This window comes from Phyllostomus hastatus, unplaced genomic scaffold (genome assembly GCF_019186645.2).
Source record: "Phyllostomus hastatus isolate PE091 unplaced genomic scaffold, TTU_PhHast_1.1 phas_scaffold_555, whole genome shotgun sequence".
NCBI lineage: Eukaryota > Metazoa > Chordata > Mammalia > Chiroptera > Phyllostomidae > Phyllostomus > Phyllostomus hastatus.
The window spans coordinates 2,370,534-2,380,000 of NW_025334036.1; the positions used below are offsets into that span (position 1 = coordinate 2,370,534).

At 52.5% G+C, this 9,467-nt stretch overlaps 1 protein-coding gene across 1 annotated transcript in view; it reads right to left on the reverse strand.

The window, feature by feature from the left end:
* Positions 1–9,300: 9,300 nt before the first annotated feature.
* WHAMM (WASP homolog associated with actin, golgi membranes and microtubules) overlaps positions 9,301–9,467 on the reverse strand; it is a 14,709-nt gene continuing 14,542 nt past the window's right edge. Inside the window, exon 10 of the mRNA XM_045824775.1 lies at positions 9,301–9,467. This exon is cut by the window's right edge and continues 848 nt beyond it. The gene's annotated coding sequence lies outside the window, so the exon portion shown is untranslated.

The following is a 9,467-nucleotide window of genomic DNA, read 5'->3' on the forward strand; positions in this document are numbered from 1 at the left end:
GCTAAGAGCCGTCTTTAATAACCCTGGTGGTGATGTTATTCGTTGTGGAACCCGTTGGCGAGAAGCGTCCGTGGGTCTGTCGTTCCGAGTGGAACCGTGCGGCGCCCTACCCTCTCTGACGACGCGGAGCCCTGTGAGGTGCGGCCCCCCGGGCGGCCCCGGCCCGGTGCGCCCGAGAGGCCCTGTGCAGCCCAGACCGTGGGGTGTCTCGGCAGGTGCTGGACACACAGGTCCGAGGTTTGCAGCCGTGGGGAACGTGTTGCTGTCTGAATGCACGGTCCTGCCGAAGTACATTGTGGCGGCAGTGTCTGGTGCGGGGCAGGCAGCCAGGCATTGCTGGCATCAGATGTGAGACCGGAATGACTAGGGTGAGGGGCACTCTCCCAAGAGTACCAGGTTGGTTTTTTTTTTCCTTTTTTAAATGACTTTTTGGTACAAAAATGATACACACTTTTTTTTTAAAGAAACTTGCAGATGAATGAAAGGAAAAAATCAGCGTTTCACACCATCGGATTATAACCACTGTTAACATTTTGGTGTCGACCTTTTCAGACTCCTTTTCTGTGCCTCTGTGTTTGTGTTCTTCCTGTCGTCACGAAATACAGTCATAGTGCTGTTTTATAACTTGCTTTTTTTCTTTCTAGCACTGTGTCATGAATATATTTCTATGTCGGTAAATGTGTAATTTCATCCTTTTTAACACCTCTGGAGGCTGTCCCTTGGATATTTGGGTCACTTCCAGTTTTTTACTGCTGTGGTCCAGGGTAAGACGAAGTCCTTTCTTCTAGCACCTTTGTGACCTTTTCAGAATATTTACTGGGGAAGTTTCTCTACCATCGGACTCGCCGCCTCAGAGGGGTGGTGGGCAGCCCAGGTGCCTGTCTCCTCCGCACCTTCCCGTGCACACAGGTGGCTCCACTGCCCCGCCCCTCAGAGTCCCTCAGGGTCTCGGGACTACTTCTGGCCAACGAACCTGAGCAGAGTGACGTGTGGCACTTGCAGGCTGTGGCTGGGACTGGGACACGCCCACGTGCCGTTCTCCAGTCCCCGTTCCCCCCGCAAATGCTGGCGTCCCCGGGGCAGAGCCTCTGTCAGCCCGGGTGCCTGAGGGATTCCGTGGAGCAGCCCCTCGGCCCCCACAACCCCCCACCTGCCCACCGGCAGGGGCGTGTGGTGTGAAGACAGAGTAGCCTTTAGCCCTGGCTGGTGTAGCTCAGTGGACTGGGCGCGGGCTGCGAACCAAAGTGTCACAGGTTCGATTCCCAGTCAGGGTACATGCCTGGGTTGCAGGCCATGACCCCCAGCAACCGCACATGCATGTTTCTCTCTCTCTCTCTCTCTCTCTCTCCTTCCCTTCCCTCTCTAAAAATAAATAAATAAATAAAATCTTAGAAAAAAAAAGACAGAGCAGCTTTCAGCGTGACACCACTGGGACCCCAGGGTTACCTTGTCCCCACAGCATAAGGTCGCCCGTCCTGACTAACAACACAGAGACGTGCACATTTTTACGACTTTTAACATATAACATTGCCTCCAAATGCCTTCCAGGACGATGACACCAAATCACACTCCCACCAGCAGGGCGTGAGAATGTCTTGCCCCCTCTTTAACACTGGAGTCGCCGTGGGGCTAGGGGCTGGTTTTCCCATGCATGTGGTCATTAAAGTGAGACCCTCACTAGCAAACGGAGGACATTCTTGCGCAGTGTACCTGTTCATCTCCCCTGGCCGATTTTCTCACAAGGTGTTTAACTGTCTCGTTGATTTCTGTGAGGGCTTTTTTCCCCCACTCCATGACTATTGTAAAAATAAAAACAAGTTGTATGTATGGCTTTAGAAAAATGTTCTGACATTGAAAAACACTTTTTAGTCAAATGTGTCTTTTTCCTTTTTGGTTTTTACCTTTGCTGTCACGCTTATGAAGATCTTTCTGAGTCTAATTCCAAGATTGTATAATTAGCCACCAGGGTCTTATTCTTGCACTTCTACTGTTTTGGTTTTTTTTTTTAAGCAATTAAATCTGTGATTCATCTGAAATTTATTCTCTAAATTGCCCCAACATCAATTTTCCCCCTGGAAATCTAGTCTTTCTCCACTGACGGGAAATCCCATTTTCACTCGATACTGGTTTCTGTGTCGCCTTCCACGTGCTTCTATCGTGGTCTGCCACGCACATTCAGACTACACGTCCCAGCTAACTACGCTTTTTCAAAAATTTCTGCCCTGCCTGGCATAGCTCAGTGGATTGAACTCAGGCTGCTAACCAAAGCATCACAGGTTCGATTCCCAGTCAGGGTACATGCCTGGGTTGCAGGCCACAGCACCCAGCAACCGCACATGGATGTTTCTCTCTCTCTCTCTCTCTCTCTCCCACCCTTCCCTCTCTAAAAATAAATAAATAATATCTTTTTAAAAATTTGCTTCAGTTTTTGTACAATTAATATTTCTGAAGGGAATTTGCTATTTTTTAAATTCTAAGTTCTAAACATCACTTTATAATGTTTAGAATTGGAAATGGGATTGTTTAAAATGTATAGGTTACTATAGAGAAAATGAACATCTTTATAATATTTAACCTTTTATCTCAGTAAATGTATTAAGTATTCTTCCATGTATATTTTCTAGTATAAGTAATTTTTAAAAATTTAAAAAAAATTTACCCTCACCCAAGGACATTTTTTCACTGCTTTTAGAGGGAGGGGAAAGGACAGAAAGAAACACCCATCTGAGGGAGAAGCACCGGTTGGTTGCCTTCCTACACACCCGGACGGGGGATTGAACCCACAGCCTAAGTGTATGCCCTGACTGGGACTCAAACCTGCAACCTTCTGGCTACGGGACAGCGCTCCAGCCGACCGAGCCACCCCAGCCAGGGCAGGTAGAGGTAGTTTCTGCAGCTGTGGTTACTGTGTTGTAAGTGAGCTCTGCAAGTGCTGGTCATTTGTGTAGGGGCACACCACTATTTTTTTTTTTAATGAAAAGGAAACGCCATTGTTTTTCTGCCGTAAAATATTTTTAACAAGTTGTATAAATGTAGACATTATGAAAAAACATAATGCAGATGCCAGAAGTTCCTCCTGGTTCAGATCCCTCTGCCCCGAGATAAACAATCAAAAAATCGATGCATATTCTTCACATTTTTTCCCTAAGACACGTATCGTTTGGCCGTGCGCTGCGCCCCTCCTGCCACGGACCTCGGGCCTCCTCCTGTGTCAGCACAGTCGATCTACCTCATCCTGCTGAACTCGGCACCGAGGGCAGCGTGTGGCTGTTCACCAGTTTCTTTGACTTGGTAACTGCCTATGTGTTTATTTCATAACTAGCCAATTGCTGCATTCTCGTTTGTGCTATTACTTCCATTATTATTGTTTATCCTTCTGCCTTTTTTGCGGGGGTGGGGGGGTAGATGAATAGTTCTGGCTAGCGAGGATAATTTCACTCCCACACTTTTAATAATCTTATTTCACTTATCTCCTTGACCAGCACTTTTAGAACATGAAACAGCACGTAGATCATTGTGCTGGTATCGTTCATTCTTCTTTGGATGTATTTTTTTTTATTTAGTGAGATTACCTCCAGTGTTTCTCCGAAAGTATAAATCTGACTCTTAGTGTAGATATTCTTAATATTTAAATTTATATGTTAAGGTTTTACTCCTCTCTTTCTTTTTTTTTAAAGATTTTATTTATTTACTTTTAGAGAGGGAATGGAGGGAGGGAGAGAGAGAGAGGGAGAGAGAAACATCCATGTGCAGTTGCTGGGGGCCGTGGCCTGCAACCCAGGCATGTACCCTGACTGGGAATCGAACCTGCGACACTTTGGTTCGCAGCCCAAGCTCATACTCCTCTCTTTCTAGTATGCTGAAAGTATTATCAGGAATGATGTTAGAATTTTATTAATGCCTTTTCCCACATTTGTCAAGACCCCCAAGTGACTTTTCTTCATCATGACTTAAGCCAACTCATTTCAGTGATAAAGAAAATCATTTCACTTCACTAGATTTGCCCCCATAAGCCCTCTCTGCATTTTTAGGAAGCCCGGACTTCGTCACGGAATGTCGTCTGTGTAACATGCGTCTCCACTCCGTGTTAACAGTGTTTATTCACGATGGGTCGGTTGGGGCAGGTTTTTGTGTCCTTCTCTGTATTTTATGATTTTTCTGCAAGGCTCACATATTGCTCGTATAATAGAAATAAGAGCTTTACAATAGGGAAATATTCTGGATTTGGTTTGCCCATGTTATTTTGGAATTTTTCATATGTTAATAGATATATGTACAGCTGTCTCTGTCCTTTGGTTTATGTGAACATCTTTAAAAAGCAACAACAACTCGGGAAACTCTCTTTTTTCTATGCCCTGGGAATGGTTTAAATAATATTTGGGATTTTTGCTCCTTGAAGTTTTTATAACATATTTAAAATTGCCCAAGTCTAGTGCCTTTTTAGGAAATAACCTTTGACAATTTTTTCACTGTTTTCCATGCTCATTGGTCTCTTCAAACTTTCTCCCTAGTCCGTTACTTTTGGCCACTTCAGTTCCCCAAATAATGGTTCTGTTAAGATGGTCACATCCGCCCGCATGAAGTTGCTGCATTTCCACTCTCGTTTCTTATGGTGGGTGTCGTGCGTTCCTCGCGTCTGACGGGTTTCTCCAGAATGAGTCTGTTTTACTGGAAATTGTAAGGCTACGACTCTTCTTCTGAATATTTCTTCACACGTACCCCTTAAATTTTATGTGTGGTGTGATAAATAATTTCAGATTTGACTTTATTCTTTACTGAAGAGTTATTTGAAATTATACTTTTTCATCTATGGACAGTTGGATATTTGTCGTTGTTGTTTTTAACATTCACTGTCAATTTCTAGTTTTACTGCTTTGCTGTCAAAGAGGGGATAGCCTGTGTCACTTCTGCACTTTGGGGTTTATTTACGTTTTCTTAGGACCGAACACAATGTTAATTTTAATAAGTATTCCCAGGAAACTGCAATAGAAGGTATATTCTCTGAAGGGAACAAAATTCAATCTATATATATATTTATTTGATCTTATTAATTATAATATTATGGGCCTTTGATTTTTTTTACTTACTTGAGTCAGTAAAAACTAAAGAAAGTATGTTACTCTCCCACGACTCTTGTCTTTCTGTTTCTCTTGTGTTTCTAGAGTTTTTGCTTTGTGTGTTTCAGCAGGATGTTATCTGGCAAATTCTCTTTTTATATTTAAGGGGAAAAAAAATTTTTTTTCCTTGAAAGCCTTGTATACCTTTGTGAATTTTACCTGGTTTCGTTGTAACCGTTGTTTATGTTGAAATACATGGTTCGGTAACTTTTGGTCTCTTTTTAAGCCCACAAAAATCTTTCAGAAGCCGTTGTGTCTTAATGAGAAGACGTCGGGAGAGCTCCTGGCCACCCCGGGGGCAGGCTGGTGCTCCCCAGGGTGCCCGTGCGGGTGCCGGCGCCGGGCCCTGGGAGCAGGACACGGGGTCTTGAGGACGCACCATCCCCGACCCCTGCCCTGGGGCAGCCCCGCGCTCAGGTAAGCGTAGGGGACGCCTGCCCCTCGGCTGCTCACATTCTGTCTCCTTGGGGCCGACACCACAACTTTTCTCAGCCCAAGAGGCGTTTGTCTCCTGCGGGCCCGTCTTCCACGCCGGAGGCGGGGAGAGTGTGTGTCTGTGTTCCTGGCTCTCGAGAGAGAAGCTCGTCTCGGCGGCTCCTTCTTCCAGAAGAGAGTTAGTTCTCCAGGTCATTTGCATGGCAGAGTCTGTGCTGGGCCGAGAGCCAGCTTTTCCCAAACACGTGTGGGAGGTGCGAATCTCAACCCGCTGCCCACGAGAGAAAGAAATGCGGTCTTCTCTGTTTTCCCTTCGTTCAAGTTCAAGTCTATGCCGAGCCCCGCTCTGTTCTCCCAGGCTCACGCAGGTGGGTCTCAGTCGACCCTGGGACCCTCCTTTCCCCAGACGCGAGTCTTCAAAGGTTCTGGGGAGCTCACGTATTCCCAAGGTGCCAGGGGCGAGGGCTTCCTGTCTGCTGAGATGTCTCCCCGTCATGCCCGTGCCCTCGCCCTCGCCGGGCTAGCCCTCTCCACTCGCGAGCTCCGGAGAGCAGGAACCGCTCAGACGCCCCCACACTGCAGAGCTCCCCGTGGGGCTGCCCTGGGCCCCGTCGGCAGCCGCCCCGTGTAACGGCTCGGGTTTGGGTGGAGGGGGATCTGACCCGCTTTGTGCTCAGGTGAGTCAGCCCCACAGCCTTGCGCCTTGGGTTCCCTTCCCGCCAGCACCGCCCCGTCCCCACCCTCCTCCTCCCGGTCTTCTCCCTCCAGGATCCACGCCCCCCCCCTTCGGGCTCTTCTTGTGTAAAGCACCGGAGGCCTCTCCCTAAAGCCTGGGACAGGCCAGGTTGCAGCCCCATCTCTCCCGAGTCTTTCGGCCTCACCTCCCCCGTGAGGCCATGCCAGGCAGCTACCCAGACCACTCCTGCCCGGCCGTCTCCTCTCTCTGTGCTCGTCCGGCTCCTGCCTTTCCCGGCCTGCAATCCCTTCCCTGCCCCACCCGCCTTCGCCCTTAGGAGTTAAGTCAGCCATGCCCAGAGGCCTTCTCGCACGCTTCTTTTTTTTTTTTTTAAGATTTTATTTATTTATTTTTAGAGAGGGAAGGGAGGGAGAAAGAGAGGGAGAGAAACATCAGTGTGTGGTTACTTCTACCACATCTCCTACTGGGGGGGCTGGTCTGCAACCCAGGCATGTGCCCTGACTGGGAATTGAACCTGCGACACTATGGTTCACAGTCCGAGCTCAATCCACTGAGCTACGCCAGCCAGGGCCTCGCACGCTTCTTCCATAGCTCTTACACACAGCTCCCAAGGGTAAATTTGCTGTTCGTTTCATAAGTGTCCCTGGAGCACATTCGTGCCCAGGCCCCGGGAACACAGAAGTGCAAAGACAGAGATGTTTCCCACGGATCTGTGGCGTTGCCGTGGAGAGGAGAGACGCCGGGTTGCAGGCGGTCCTGCGACGGCGGTTTGTCTGTCGCCCTCCAGCGGGGCTCTCGAAGGCAGCCAATAGTGGGGCCGGAGCTGGGGCGACCTCCCCAGAGCTGGGGCGACCTCAGGGCACCCTGAAGACCTTGTGCGAGACCTTGGCTCCAGGGCCCACACCTCAGGAGGAGCCCGCAGTGACCCTGAGCTCCCCAGCCTACCCTCGCCCCTACCCCCGGGGTCCCCCTTCGGGCGCAGCCTGGCTCGTGCTTGCGTAACCGAGCTGTTCTGCATCCCAGCGGGTTCCGCGCTCTCAGGGCTGGGGGCTGGCGGGGGGGGGGTTGTCGGCCCACCTCGGAAAACCCTCCTGGATCGGGACTCGCAGTCCGGGCCCCACAGCGTGCACTCGAACAGGCCCCTCGTGCCACACAGGACGGGGGCCCCTCAGAGACGCCCGAGTCCGCATCCCCGAGACCCAGGACTGTGCCGCCGTCCCCGGCAGAAGGGCCCGTGCCCGTGCGATCGCGGTTGCAGACCGTCAGAGGCGGAGATTATCCTCCCGGCTTACCCGGGGCCGGCCCAGTCTGACCATGCGAGTTCTCAGAGGCACAGGAGCTGCCCTGGCCGGGGTCAGCAAGGGACACGGCGGAGGAGGAGGCATCAGAGAGACGCGAGGCTGCCGGCTGCGAGGACAGAGGAAGGGGCCGCGAGCCGGGGCGTGGGCAGCCCCTGCACGCGGGAGAGGGCGGGAAAACACTCCTCCCCCGGAGCTCGCAGAAGGGGCCGCAGCCCCGCCCACTCCTTGGTGTCAGCCCAGCGCGGGCGAGCTGGACCGCGGACCCACACAACTCGGACCCACACAAAGGCAAGGGGGTAAGCTGGTGCTTTGAGCCTCTGAGCTTGTGATGGTAGCGACAGAAAACCAATACGCTCTTCACGAGCTTACACACCTACGATCTGAGAACCCGTGCTGTGTAGGTTCACTCAGCTTCACGGTTTCCCTGGCAGGAGGCCATCAGCCAGACACCTGTCGGCTCCAGCGCCCGCTGCCACCTGCCTCACTCCCCGGCTCGCCTCCGGGAGAGGGAGCAGGTGAGCCAGTGAGTCTGATGGCCCCGCCCCTTGTTCTGCCTCCGGACCGGCAATGCAACGCTGCCGGTTACAGGCCGGCTCTCCGAGGGCCAGCCGTGTCCACGGGGCCAGTCCCGGGGCTGTGGGCGGCGAGGCAGCGTGGCCGGACACCAGGACAAGGTGGTGGTCGCGTAGGAGAACGAGGGGTCGGGGCAGGCGTGGGAGGGGGACGCTGGGGGGTGAGACTGAAGGGTGGGGTGGGTTTGCTGGGACCTGGAGGCAGAGGGTGGAGGGCGTCCCAGGCACTTTGGTTCAGGGGGGGGGGGGCCTTTGGGGCAGGCGGCAACCACCTTGGTGTTGCCGGAGTGGGAGCCCTGGGAGCCCTGGGGCAGGGCCGCTGGGGCCAGCAGCCGGGTCTCAGGGTGGTCCCCTGTACTGAGGCGCCGCAGACTGGACCTCGGGGGGCAGCTGGTTGGGGCGGTGAAGGTCGCTGGGCAGCACTGTCGGAGGGGGGCGGTGGTCCAAGGGGGTGGAAGGTGCACCGTAGGAGACAGACTGCCCCCCCTCCCCGGCTCTGGATGCTGTGAGGCCAGCGTCTGGACCGACGTCGAAGCTTGGCTAGAAAAGCGGGGAACAGAACACCCGAGGAGGGAGTGCCCCAGAGAGGGAGACGTTGGGATGTGTGAGACAAGGGTTAGCCAGGAGGCTTAGTGGGGAGAACTCACTTCCGAAAAGGGGCCTGTTTCGGAAGGCTTCTCGTCCTGGGCGGAGCTCGGAAAGCCAACCTGAGGATTTGCCTCGCCTGCACCAGCTCACTGGCGTCTCGAAACACTGACTTTGTGATACTTAAAAGCCCAGCAAAGTTCTGACTTTGCCATTTGTAAAAATAGCCCCTTCTTTCCAGGGCAGCATGCTGGGGCTACGCTCGGGCTGTGGGTGGCCGGGAAGCGACCGGGGGCCTCGTGGGAGCCCCGCTCACCACAGCCACAGGAGGGCGCCGAGGTCAGCGGGGACGCTGCGGGCCGGTGGGAAGTGTGTGTTCGCCTGGTATCGGTCCCTCCCCCTGTCCTGCCTTCAACACAGAGCGACGAGGAAGAAGGGTCCCCGAGTGAGACTTCAGCTGGGGTGGCAACAATGCTCCCCATCCCCTGTAGCGCTTGCTGAACACTCCACCCCCCGCCGCCCCCGCAGACAGGGAGGGCTGTGCGTTCCGTGGCTGAGATGGCATGCTGTCCTTTCCTCGTGAGCGACACTGACACGGTATAAATAGTTCTTTATTATGCATTTATGGAGTGCTCAGTACATAAAATACATTTCACGTAAAATAATTCCTGAATCTAAGAAGCAACGCGCTCCTGTTATTGCTGAAGTGACGTTCACATTCGAACCTCCCCCCCCCCCCGCCCGGGTGGGGGAAGCCGGC